We start from the raw sequence: 12962 nt of genomic DNA on the forward strand, positions 1-12962 counted from the left end.
TTTTATATTTAATTTAAGAGAATGTATTTTCAGGGGTTAAAATACCACATATAAAATGTGCCGATTCATTCTGATATCATAGAAAGTTGTGACTCAAGATGTGAAACACTGTCAACATGAAACTTTATGGATAAAAATGCTATTTTCAGAGTGAGGCAAGGAAAAGGATGTACATTTCTGGAAACATGAAGCCAAACATTGGGAAAAACCACAATTTCTGGAGATAGATGGTAATGAAATATTTCCAAATGACATGTCTTCTGTTAATTATTTTCTCTTTTTGTGTTAAAACCAAAAGGTTAGATTTAACTTTGGATTACAACACTTATGATCAAATGTATTGGTCTCTATTCTTTGCATAACTGTTTTGTTTGTTTAGTTGCAAAAGTGGAGTGTAGTTAAGAAAGCATGGAAAAGGTCTAGTTTCTTGCTGTTGATCTCATGGACATTTTCAAATTTGCAAAAAATTTTATCTCTCACTGTTAGAATAACCTCTCTGAGAAAAGAAAGAACTCTTTATTTTCATAATCCAGGATGAGTTATTATAGTTTCTTCCCCATACGAAATAGAGTGAAGGTGACCTTCCACATTACTAAATATACAGTTTCATTGTTAACTATCCACGTTTTTGTGCCTAATTTTAAAGATATGATGACATGGGACAAAGAGAACTGATTTCTCCATAAAGAATTTATAGTCATTTGAAGTTTTTTAGGTTCTAAGTAAGTTATTTCTGTGTGTTTTGATAATTAGCACCTCCAACCAAAAAAAAAAAAAAAAAAAAAAAAGTAAAGAGCTTCTCTAGTAAATTCCCTAATGGTTCTAAATATTGGTCATCATTTTCTTTCACATGAAAAATTCTTTCAAAATAATTCTTAGAAAATAATGCAAATCCAGTTTATAGTATTTCCATTCTCTTTCTGTCTCTTTTCCACAGAATTACATAGAATCATTTGGTTCTGTCACCTCCTAGTTTTCTGTCCTAGTTTTCAACCATGTTTTAAAATTTTTTTTTTTTTCAACGTTTTTATTTTTGGGACAGAGAGAGACAAAGCATGAACGGGGGAGGGGCAGAGCGAGAGGGAGACACAGAATCGGAAACAGGCTCCAGGCTCTGAGCCATCAGCCCAGAGCCCGATGCGGGGCTCAAACTCACGGACCGCGAGATGGTGACCTGGCTGAAGTCGGACGCTTAACCGACTGCGCCACCCAGGCGCCCCTTCAACCATGTTTTAGTTGTGAAGCATGATAAAGTGAACTGAAGATTGGACTTATAATCACAAATTAGAGGTTTGGTTTTGACACTATCATTTATTATCTGTAACATGTAAACTGGGCAAGTAATTTAATTTTTATGAACCTCAGTTTTATTCCTGATAAAATGGGAATAGTAATGTATATTCACATTCATATGGGAATCAAGGCAGAGAGGAAAGATGATGAATATGAAATCACTTCACAAATTTTAGGTGGTATACATACATATGTGTTGTTATAAGTTCAAAATAAATGGCAACTTCTCCAAGAAAAATTTAAGAGTCCATTTAACACAAGGTTGGAATTTTTTTTTTTTTTTTAATTTATTGCAAGTGAGGGAGGGGCAGAGAGAGAGGCAGAGAGAGAATCCCAAGCAGGCTCTGTTATGTCACACTGTGCACGCTGAGCCCAACACGGTGCTCAATCCCATAAACCAAATCGTGAGATCAAGACCTGAGCCGAAACCAAGAGTCAGCCGCTTAACCGACTGGGCCACCCAGGCACCCCAGCAAGGTTTTATTTCTAAGTTGATCCAGATATGTTTATCTTTCTTGAATTAACTGCCTTTTCTCCATTGTGCATCAACATGGTCTTTAACTCTAAAAAGGCTTATTATTCCTTTTATGGTAATCTCCTTCATACCAATCAGTCCAAATAGTGTTCATTCATTTATGGAATTTTTGAATAAGTGAATTATTTAAGTCAAAATAGAGGCTCAGAAATGATAACTGATATTGTAAAGAATTGGGTGCTCTGTGCTGCCATTTAGCACTTATTAACTTAGCCTTGCTGGTGCCAGTGGTTGGAGGATTCAACTCCCCCTGAGTATATTTCAAAGCAAAAACTAGTATTTGAAGAAAATGAATTTCTCACACTGATGCTCATAAATTTTTAAAAATGCATATCTGGTCATGTCACCCTTCTGCCTAGAAACATCTTCCCTTTGCACTCAAGGTAAACCCAAATCCTTGTATTGTCCTCAGGTATTTAACCATAAGCTGCTTTGTCAATTTTATTTATATTCTCTCTTCACTCTATGTCTTAAACTTTAGCCTTAACACTTTTTTTTTTTGCCATTTCTCCTAAACATGCTGTGTATTTACATGCCTCAGAGTACATGATGCTTCCTCTGCCTAAAATACCATTCTCTTCCGTTACTATCTAGTGAAATTCTAATAATCTTGTAAAACCCAGTTCAAATACCATCTCCTCTAAATGTCTTCCCTGATTCTCCTGGGAAAGTTAAACGCCATTTCAGTATGTTCCCTGAGCACATGCTTCTACAATAAGATCCAATACTTTATAAATGATTTTTGTATGTGTCTACTTACCCTAATAGATTATAAGCAGAGGCTTTATCTCTTCTCTTTTTGTATGCCTCCTTGGGGTCTTTGGCACATATCAGGCTCTGGATAAATATTTGTTGAATGAATAACTGAATGATTCAATCAGTCAATGAGTCATTTAGCACTTTGTCAGTCCATATTTCTTGAAGCAGAAAAAAACCCACAACTTTTGAAAAGCATTCACCACTGCATAAACTACTTACTGGGAAAAGAACAACTTTTTGATATTTTGCTGATAAAAATGAAATAATAGATTGGTAACAGCAGACTCCTGGTACCATCAGAAAAACATCCGCAGCTTAGCAAGATTAAACATTTTAGTTCTTAGTTTTGAGAAGAATCACTGAATCAATATTGAAAAAATTGTTCTTAGGGTAATCCTCACTTTTTGAATAAATACCTTCAGTCACTTATACTCACTAATATCTCTGTGATCAATTATGATGTTCAAGTTCTTATTTATTTTGAATTGAAATCTGTATCTAGTATTACCAGCCCATTATTTTAGTACATCCTTTGATACCATGCAGAATAAGTCTAATATGAAGTTTTCAAACATTTGGAAATGTACTACTCTATTTCTGCAATCCCATAAATAGTAGCATTCAATACCCTTGAGTCTTTCAACCGTTCCATGATTCTAGTCTTGCACTCTTTCTTGTTTCCTTTCTTAGAATATTCTAGTGATTCTGGGTAATTCTGTATCATGATATTCATCATGTCATCTGACCATTGCTGACGAGAGTGAGGGCTCTTATCTCCCTCATTGTAGATATTGCTATTCTGCTAGCAGTTTAAGATTTAATCTGATTTTTTTTAATGTCCATATCACATGGTTGAGTCATATTGACCTTACTGGAGATACTATCTCTTCCTATCCAAGGATACAGTAACAGGTCACTGAGATAGTATCTAACAATGATGTCAGAGAAGAAGCCAGTGATCTTCAGTAAAGGGAGAGAATGGAAAAAATGAAAAAAAAAAATAAACAAAAGGGAGAAAATTGTGTGAACTAAATATAAATATGATTAAATTGCTGGAAGTTATTGAAAATATGCTAAACTTTTAGATTTTGCTGCATTTTTATTGCAATATGTTAAGCAAATGTTGATAGTATTAGAGATTTTAAAACCACATTATAATTTAAATTTCAGTTTTTAGCATTTCCTTTGACTATAACAACAGTGTTAATAGTTTATCAAAAACATCTATTTTTATGGAATTTGTGACTTCTCTAAGGTTGGGTGAATTCTTTATATAGAGAAATAAACTTGTTTCAGTAAAATATACCTTTGATTTTATAATAAAAATTTAAGAAAAAATATGATTTACATAGCAAAAAATTTGTTAAGGAAACTGCATCAGATGAGTTTAGCCCATTAAACAATTATGTCTGTTATTTTCATTCCTTACTTTCTTAAAAACTTAATAATTTACTAAGTGTGTGGAGTATATTTACTCATTTGACTGGTTGTGTATCCATTTATTTATTTGTGATTTTTAAACTTTCTATTATAAAATCTGTATAAGCAAGGCAGTTTTCTGCTTGTACTATACTTGCTCTTATAGAATTTTCTGGTGATATGCACACAAGGGGCAAGTTTTGTTACTGAAGTTTGTTAACTGGGTTTGTGAGTACCTTCAGAGTGAAGGTGTGTAGTACTTGCTTGCTCTTAACAAATGCGTCTTGGATGTACATACTGGTTAGCCAACGTTAAAGCTCACATAAATTTTCCTTACAGGTCTGTGAGCCTATGACATTTATCGTCATACGTAGGATTTAAACTGGAAGGTTAAACCTGAAAAGCTGCTTAGTTGTTTTTTCTTTTTTTAATATATATGTGTATATATATATATGTGTGTGTGTGTGTATATGTGTGTGTGTGTGTGTGTGTGTATATATATATATACTATATATAGTATAGTGTATATATATACTATATATATATATATATAGTGTATATATATATATACTATATATAGTGTATATATATAGTGTGTATATATAATCAGTGTATATATATATATATATATATGCATATATATATATATATATATATATACACTGATTATAGTGTATATATATACACTGATACATTGACTATAACCTGATAATGTGTGACTATGTGAGAAATTTCATTACTTGAAGATAGATTAATTTTCTATAGTTAGAATAACAAAATTAATTATTTAATTGTAATTTTCAACTCATTTGTGCTGTTTAGAAATTAAACTAGAATTCTGTATTAAAATGACAGAATAAATGTTTCCTAGTAGATGTATTTATTTTAAAAAATAACACTCAAAGCAAGATTGTTTTTTAAGTTTATTTACTTATTTTGAGAGATAGAGCTGGGGTGGGAGCAAGAGAAAGGGAGAGAGAGAGAGCGAGAGAGGGAGAGAATCAGAGAGAGAGAATCCCAAGCAGGCTCCACACCGTCAGTGCAGAGCCTGAGGTGAGGCTCGAACCCATGAACCATGAGATAGATCATGACCTGAGCCAAAGTCAAGACTTGGACACTTAACCGACTGAGCCACCCAGGCGCCCCAACAGTCAAAGCAAGATGTAAGGAACAGCCACGTTGAGGCATAGCTATGTGTCTTTTGTACTGATCTTCTGTAAATCACTGCTTCAGCTTCCCTCCTCACCCCAGATGAAGTCATCCAGTGTATTCATACATGTACTTAAAACCTCCTAGCTTGTGTGCAGGTCAGATGCAGCTATTCTTTAGCTTCAGGTGCTCTTGCAAGAGGATTTTTCTTTTAAATACCAACTGAAAGTCCTCTTTACCTAGTTAAAATCCTTGACTTTGGATTCAGATAGATGTAGTTTTAACAACCACTCTGCTTGTGACTTTGGTCAGTTTTCTTGGTCTCATGATCTTTGTTTCTAAAATATCAGAGTTCATCAGGCTGCTAAGAGAAAAAATTGTAATATTTTATAAAGAATGCTGATGGGGCGCCTGGGTGGCGCAGTCGGTTAAGCGTCCGACTTCAGCCAGGTCACGATCTCGCAGTCCGTGAGTTCGAGCCCCGCGTCGGGCTCTGGGCTGATGGCTCAGAGCCTGGAGCCTGTTTCCGATTCTGTGTCTCCCTCTCTCTCTGCCCCTCCCCCGTTCATGCTGTGTCTCTCTCTGTCCCAAAAATAAATAAACGTTGGAAAAAAAAAAAAAATTTAAGAAAAAAAAAAAAAAAAAGAATGCTGAACATTGTGTTTGCCATTAATAAGGGCTCAATAAATAGTAATTATCATTAATTATATATTACTATCCAATCATATTTCTCTGCATCATCCATTTAATTTACTAGCTCCCATCCCTTTAAGATTATCCTGAATGCACCTCTAGTTTTCTTGTGTACTTCCTTCGGGGTTAAAGCTGAGTTTTATTTTGGGTTGCTTCCTGTTAATTCTACACAATGTTCTTAGTTTAATTTTTTGTGCTTCATGATGAATTCTCTGAGGATTTCAAGTTCTTTCAGAGGAATTTTTTTTTTCATTGTCTAAGTCAAATTAGGACAAGAAAATTATTACTATTTCTTCAGCCCAATGCTCAGCAGGGTGAGTTCTCCACAATTTTCTTTTACTTTGGAAAGGGCAAGTAAAAAGTTACAAAGCTTTGCTACCATTTTTTTTCCCATGTTAAAAATTGTGGTAAAATACTCATAACATATTTGCCATCTTAGCCAATTTTAAGTGGCAGTCGTATTGTTGTGTAATAGCCATTCATCTCCAGAACTCTTTTCATCTTGAAAAACTGAAACTCTATACCCATTAAGCAATAGCTCCCCATTCCCCTCTCCCTCTAGCTTCTGGAAGCCACCATTTTATATTCTGTCTGTATGATTTTGATTACTCTAAGTACCTTATATAAGGGGAGTCATACAATATTTATCTTTCTGTGATTGACTTATTTCACTTAGCATAATATCCTCAAGGCTCATCCCTGTTGTAGCATATGTGAAAAATTTAGTATATATTCAGAAGTGGAATTGCTGGATCATATGGTAATTCTATTTTTAATTTTTTTAGGAACTGCTCTACTGTTTTCCACAGTGGTTGTAACATTTTATATTCCCACCAATAGTGTACAGGTTTTCTAATTTCTCCACGTCCTTGTCAATACTCTCCTTTCTTCCTCCCTCCCTCCCCCCACTCTTTCTTTGTAATAGCAATCCTAATGGGTGGGAGGTGGTATCTTATAGTTTGATTTGCATTTCCTTAATAAATAATGATGTGGAGGGGCACTTGAGTGGCTCAGTTGATTAAGCGTCTAACTTCAGTTCAGGTCATGATCTCACAGTTTGTGAGGTCAAGCCCCACATTGGGCTCTGTACTGACACCGCAGAACCTGCTTCAGATCCTCTGTCTCCCTCTCTCTGCCCCTCCCCCTGCTCCCAAAAATAAATAAACAATTAAAAAAATGATGTTGAACATCTTTTTCATGTGTTTATTGTCCGTTTGTATATATTCTTTTGAGAAATATCTATTCACACCCTTTGCCTATTTTTTAATCAGATTGGTTTTTGTTGTTGTTGTTGTGTTGAGTTTTTTTCCCCCTTTTTAAAAAATGTTATTTATTTATTTATTTTGAGAGACAAAGAGAGAGAGAGAGTGCCAGGGTAGAGGCAGAGAGAGAGGGAGAGAAAGAATCCCAAGTAGGCTTCTTGCTACAGGGCTCCATCTCATGAACCATGAGATCATGACCCGAGACTAAACGAAGAGTTGGATGCTCAACTCTTTGAGGTACCCAGGTGCATCTTGATAATTTAAGTGTTCTTTATATATCTTAGATATTAATCTCTTATCAGATACATAATTTGCAAATATTTTCTCTCATCCTGTGAGTAGTTTTTTACTCTGTTGATCGAATCTTTCACTGCATAAATTTTAAAATTTTGAATGATGTCCAATTTGTCTACTTTTTCTTTTGTTGTTTTGGTGTCTTATACAAGAAATCACTGCCAAATCCAATGTTATGAAGCTCTTACCTTATGTTTTCTTCTAAGAGTTTTACAGTTTTAAGGCTTATATTTAAATCATGGATCCATTTTGAGTTAATTTTTGTATATGACGTTAGATAAGGGTCCAACTTCATTCTTTTAAGTATGGCTATCCAGTTTTCCTAGCACCATTGATTGAAAAGCCTATCTTTTCCTCATGAACAAGGAGAAGTCCTTTGTATGAGTATCTTTTTCAATCTATTGAGATTTAACTTACGGCCTAATATATGATCTAAACTGGAAAATGTTCCATGTGCACTTGAGAAGAATGTATATTTTTAATGGTTGGCAGAGAGCTCTGTGTATGCCCATTACCCCATAATTGTTTTTTGTATTACTAATACAAGTGATATTATAGTTTTTTATACTTCAAACATTCCCATTTTTACTCTCAGAAAATATCTGAAATATTTTATGTAATTTGTTCTCTTTGTAGTAACTGTAAAACATATCTTCTCCCACCTCTTCCCACTCCCCATAGCTCCTGCATCTACACACTTTCTTTTCCCCATTACTCAGATTTAAAAGCATCAGTTCCTTTAAATGACATTAAGTAATTCCTTCATAAAATCCATTGATATCACTCATGCAACCAATAACGTATTGTGTGCTTACTGTTGAGGCCATTTTATAGAGAAAAGTCAATCTGGACCATATTGCATAAAATGGATGCTATTATTTTGTCTTTTAGTTCATGCTAAAGATTCTATAGTGTAGTATAGTGTGTGTGTGTGTGTGTGTGTGTGTGTGTGTGTGTATTTTTTCTTTAAAGAAATAGAACTAAATGGGCTAAAGAAGTTATGATTCTTACCACCGGTTAATTTAATTCATTTAAACAATTTAAATTTTACCACTTCCCTTGAAAGCTCATAGGAAGACAATTTTGTCCTGATAATATGATACTATCTTATCTTTTGATAAGGATGTTAAAAGCAACCAGTCTGATGTACTCAGGGTTGGATAGCATGCCCTAATTTTTGTTGACTAGTGACCTCTAAAACGTATTACATTTGAGCCCACTTAATACCAAGTCACCTGATGGAAGCACATTTCTTTCCACCAAATCATTTTGTACTAATTCAGTACAATTTTGCCCATTTAATATCAATTGACACTAAGTGATTTCCTGTGCAATGTCAATTGAAAATCACTGATTTCCTGCTAATACAGCACTTAGTGTCAATTTCTGTGTGCAGCAAAAGCATTTTTTCAATTAACTACACCATATAATTTTTTGTTTTTAGTTGTTTGCATGGCCTCTCTGATAATAGTTTTGTGAAACAAAGACATAAGAAGGAGAAAAAGATGACTTTCTTCCTTGGCATTAAATAATTAAAATCTAATGATTTTATTTTCAGTCTATAGGAAGTCAAATATCTTATTGGAAAACTTTGGAATATATCAAACAATGTGGTAGTAAACTGACATTAGCTGTAAATTAAGATTGTGTGTTTTGGATATTGTATATACTAAGCTATATGTAGAAAAATGTTTTGACTAACAAAAAAACCCCTCACTAGTCTGTCTTCTCATGATTTATCTCACGAAGACCTACTACTGAATACTTTTTAGTGAAAATTATTCTTTTTATTGTACAGAGATGAGCTCATTTATATATTCTCATGTACTCTCACTAGAAAAGTGAGGTGACATCATCTCCAGTAATTAATGAAAATTAGGAAAGCTTTGTGGCCTGGCACAGATAGAAGTAAGCATAATGGAAGCTGTCCTTCTGATTAGGTGAAATCAGGTTTACTCAGCGAGTGCAAGTATTTTTGTAATACTCCATATGCTTCCACCATTCAGAATGTTAATAGGTAAAGGAGGGAATTGGAATTGACTCTCCCTAGCCTAGAGAATTAGAGAAGTATGTACATAAAAACATAGATAATCATCCAGAGCTATAAATAAAATAAATATATATTGAATGTTTATCAATGTAATGAGCTATTTAGCCACATATATTGTAGGATACCTCACTAGAATAAGGCATGGCTTCTTCCTATAACAGAGCTCAGCATTTGATGAGAAAGGAAAGATTAATAAATGAGAAATAAATAAATAAAAATAAACTTTAGGTGATAAATTGTGGGCACAGTCTGTAAGTAGTACATCTTAAGATTTTTGAAAAGATCAATATATACCTGGGATACTCTAGGGTGAATCATTTAGTTGTACCCTGAAGGAAGTTTCTGGTATGTCTTGGAAAGATGCATAGAATGAATTCTCATTAAATAGCTATGTCTTTTTTTTTTTTTTCATCCATCTTATACTGTTTGATCCTTCTTATGCTGTTTAGCTCCCTGTTGGCATTAGCTCTTGTTTTGGAATATGCATGATTAGAAGAGATTTCAACAATAATTCAAACCATTTTTTAAAATGTGTACTGCATGATAGATATAGTAACAAGTACTGGTGATGCACAGAGAGTAAAATACAGTTTTTTTTTCTCTTGAGGAACTTTAATCATATACAGTGACATATATGAACAGATAATATTAATATTATGGGACATTAATTTAATGGTGTGCAACATTGTGCTATGAGCAAACAAAGAAAGGGTACCTATTGTGGCCCGATAATTCAGACAGAAGTTCTTGATATCTGCAGAGATGTCTGAAATGATCCTTGAAAAATGAATAGGAGAGGACTCAACAATGAGGGAGGGATCTCTTTGGTCAGAGGGAACTGCATGAGTAAAACTATGGAGATTATAAACAACATAGTGTGTGGGGGAAGCCATTATACCCAAACATACATATATTTTACAAAGTTGGGATCATAATGTATATATTGATTTGTAATGCTTTCTTCATTTAATAGCATCTGCTGATCATTTTTCTCAGGTACTTAATTATTTTTCATAAAATATTTAAAAAATTGCTAACATAGTATTCTGTCATATGTTTCAAATGATTCTTCTGAATTTATTGTTTGCCTTTTAATTTCATTTGTTTTTGCTATGTAGACCTTTTCTTTGTTTTATGTGTTCAAATCTACTATTAAAAAAATCTATTACATTTTTTTTATGGCTTCTGCCTTTGCTTTTATGCTTAGAAAGACCTTCTCCAACTTAGATTAAAATTTTTCCTATATTTGCTTCTAGTTCTTTTATGGTTTCATTGTTTACATATAACTCTTTAAGCCATCTGGAATTTTATTTTGATATACAGTGTGAGATAGGCTCTAAATTTACTCTGTTCTAAATATTTAACCAGTTGTCCCAGCACCATCAATTGAAAAAATCTCTGTTTTCCTCGTTGATTTGATATGCATTATTTATCATATGCTAAATACTTAATTTACAAATGGATTTGTTTCATGCCTTTCTATTCGATTTCTAGCCTTTCTATTTTTTCTCTTCAGTTCTATTAGTTTCTGTATTCTTTATTTGGACCATGCTATTTTAATTGCTGTAGCTCTTACAATACAGTTTAAATCTATTAATGAGAGTTTCCTTTCATTATTTTTCATTTTAAAATATTACTGATTATTCTTATGTGGTTAATCTTCCATATGAACTTCAGAATAATTTAATCAAGCTCCCTCTACCCTATCCTGCCCAATCTTCAATTTCACTGGACTTCTGATAGGGGTTGCATTAAATTTATGAATTGTTTTGGGGAGAATTGGCATATAAGTTTGTTAGGTGGAAATATTGGGATTCAAAACTGTAGATGATAGGTCCAGTTAAGTTATATGTAACTATTTATTACAAGGGAAGAAACTCCTGCATTTGACAACAGGTGTTTGTTGTTTCCTTTTTTTTATAGCCCACATGGGGCATCTGGGTGGCCCAGTTGATTAAGCGTTCAACTCTTGATTTCCGCTCAGGTCATGATCTCACAATTAGTGGGTTCAAGCCCCACTGTCAGTGCAGAGCATGCTTGGGATTCTCTCTCTCTGCCCATCTTCACTCACATGCTCTCTCTCTCTCTTGCTCAAAATAAATAAATAAACTTAAAAAAAATCCCACATATGTTTTTCATATCAAAAGGTAAATCCTTTGAATTTGTTTATTTTTTTAATCAATAAACCGAGGTGAGAACAGAAGGGAGAGGTGTTGCTAAAGACAGGCAAGGGGTTAAGGGAGATCTGTATTAGGGTGAAGGTGATTTATATGTTCTTAAAGTAAAGAGCCAGTATAGAAGACATTGAAGATAAGGTGAAAGAAGTGATCATTGATACAGCAAAGTCCTAGAGATTTTAGGAGATTATAAAAATCAAGTATGCAAGTGGAGGGTGTGGCCTCAAGGAGAAGGATAATGATAGTGGGTTGGAAGATAAATAAATGAAATTATGATATCCATTGAGTGGATATCCATTGAGTGGATTATCACAATAGCTCTGTAATATAGGTGTTGTTGTTCTACAGGTGGAGGAATTTAGTTTTAGATGTTAGGTGAAGAACCATTAATTTTCAGGAAACTTTGGTGAGATGAGATCTGAGATTTGTGCAGTGAGGTATGTGGGGCATTTGCATGTTACAGGTGAAATGATTTCAAACTACCAGGAGTAATTTGCAACATTCATTTACATTAATGTGTTTTTCTATTCATATAATTTTCAATCTATCCAGCTAAAGTTTATTAAGCCACTTACTTTGGGTTAGGCATTTTATTAGTATTGTGGAAACAAATGTAAGAGGTTCCTATTATTCATGCAGACTCTTCAATTATGATATTGCAGAATCTATAAAATTTCATGTCATAGAAATATTGGGATATATTTATGCAAAATATTTACACATATATCAAGCATGGGAACAAACACTTTATTCTGATTTAAGCCCTTCATTTTCCGGGGGAGGATACCTAGATCCACAGATATTAAATAATTTTTTCCTATAGATATTATCTTAAATAATCCTTGTTTTCCTTGATAGGTACAATTTTGATTTTGTGATTCCATAAATCATTTTTCTTGATATACTTAACTATGTCTAATTTTGTTTTATTTCTATTATTGCAGAATCATGTATTTCTAATTAGAAGACAATCCTAGGTTATTTTTATGTATCTAATGTAAACCTTCATAATAACATCAAAGAATAAGGGAAACTTTTATAATTATAATCCCTATTTTAGTAACAGTAGTTTCTAATAGTAACTACTACTACTAAGAGTAGTAATCAGATTCAGTTGTATTTCTTTTTAAATTTTTAAAAATTTTTTAATATTTATTTTTGAGAGAGAGAGAGAGAGAGAGAGAGAGAAAGAGACGGAGCATGAGTAGGGGAGGTGAAGAGAGAGATAGAGACCCTGAATCTGAAGGAAGCTCCAGGCTCTGAGCTGTCAGCACAGACCCCAGCGAGGGGCTTGAACTCAGAAACTCCAAGATCATGACCTGAGCCAAAGT

At 33.6% G+C, this 12962-nt stretch overlaps 1 protein-coding gene and 1 long non-coding RNA gene across 44 annotated transcripts in view; one reads left to right on the forward strand and one right to left on the reverse strand.

Annotated features, from left to right (window-relative positions):
- The window catches only part of ZBTB20 (zinc finger and BTB domain containing 20), a 780465-nt gene that overhangs the window by 102466 nt on the left and 665037 nt on the right, over positions 1-12962 (forward strand). The gene's annotated exons all lie outside the window — the stretch shown is intronic.
- Positions 1-12962, reverse strand: part of LOC147577442 (uncharacterized) — a 111138-nt gene that overhangs the window by 8831 nt on the left and 89345 nt on the right. The window contains exon 5 of the long non-coding RNA XR_015240548.1: positions 2589-2665. This is a non-coding gene — a long non-coding RNA (uncharacterized LOC147577442). The remainder of the gene's footprint in view (positions 1-2588; positions 2666-12962) is intronic.

Source organism: Puma concolor, chromosome C2 (assembly GCF_028749965.1).
Source record: "Puma concolor isolate L17-30 chromosome C2, mPumCon1.1.hap2, whole genome shotgun sequence".
NCBI classification, from domain to species: Eukaryota; Metazoa; Chordata; class Mammalia; order Carnivora; family Felidae; genus Puma; species Puma concolor.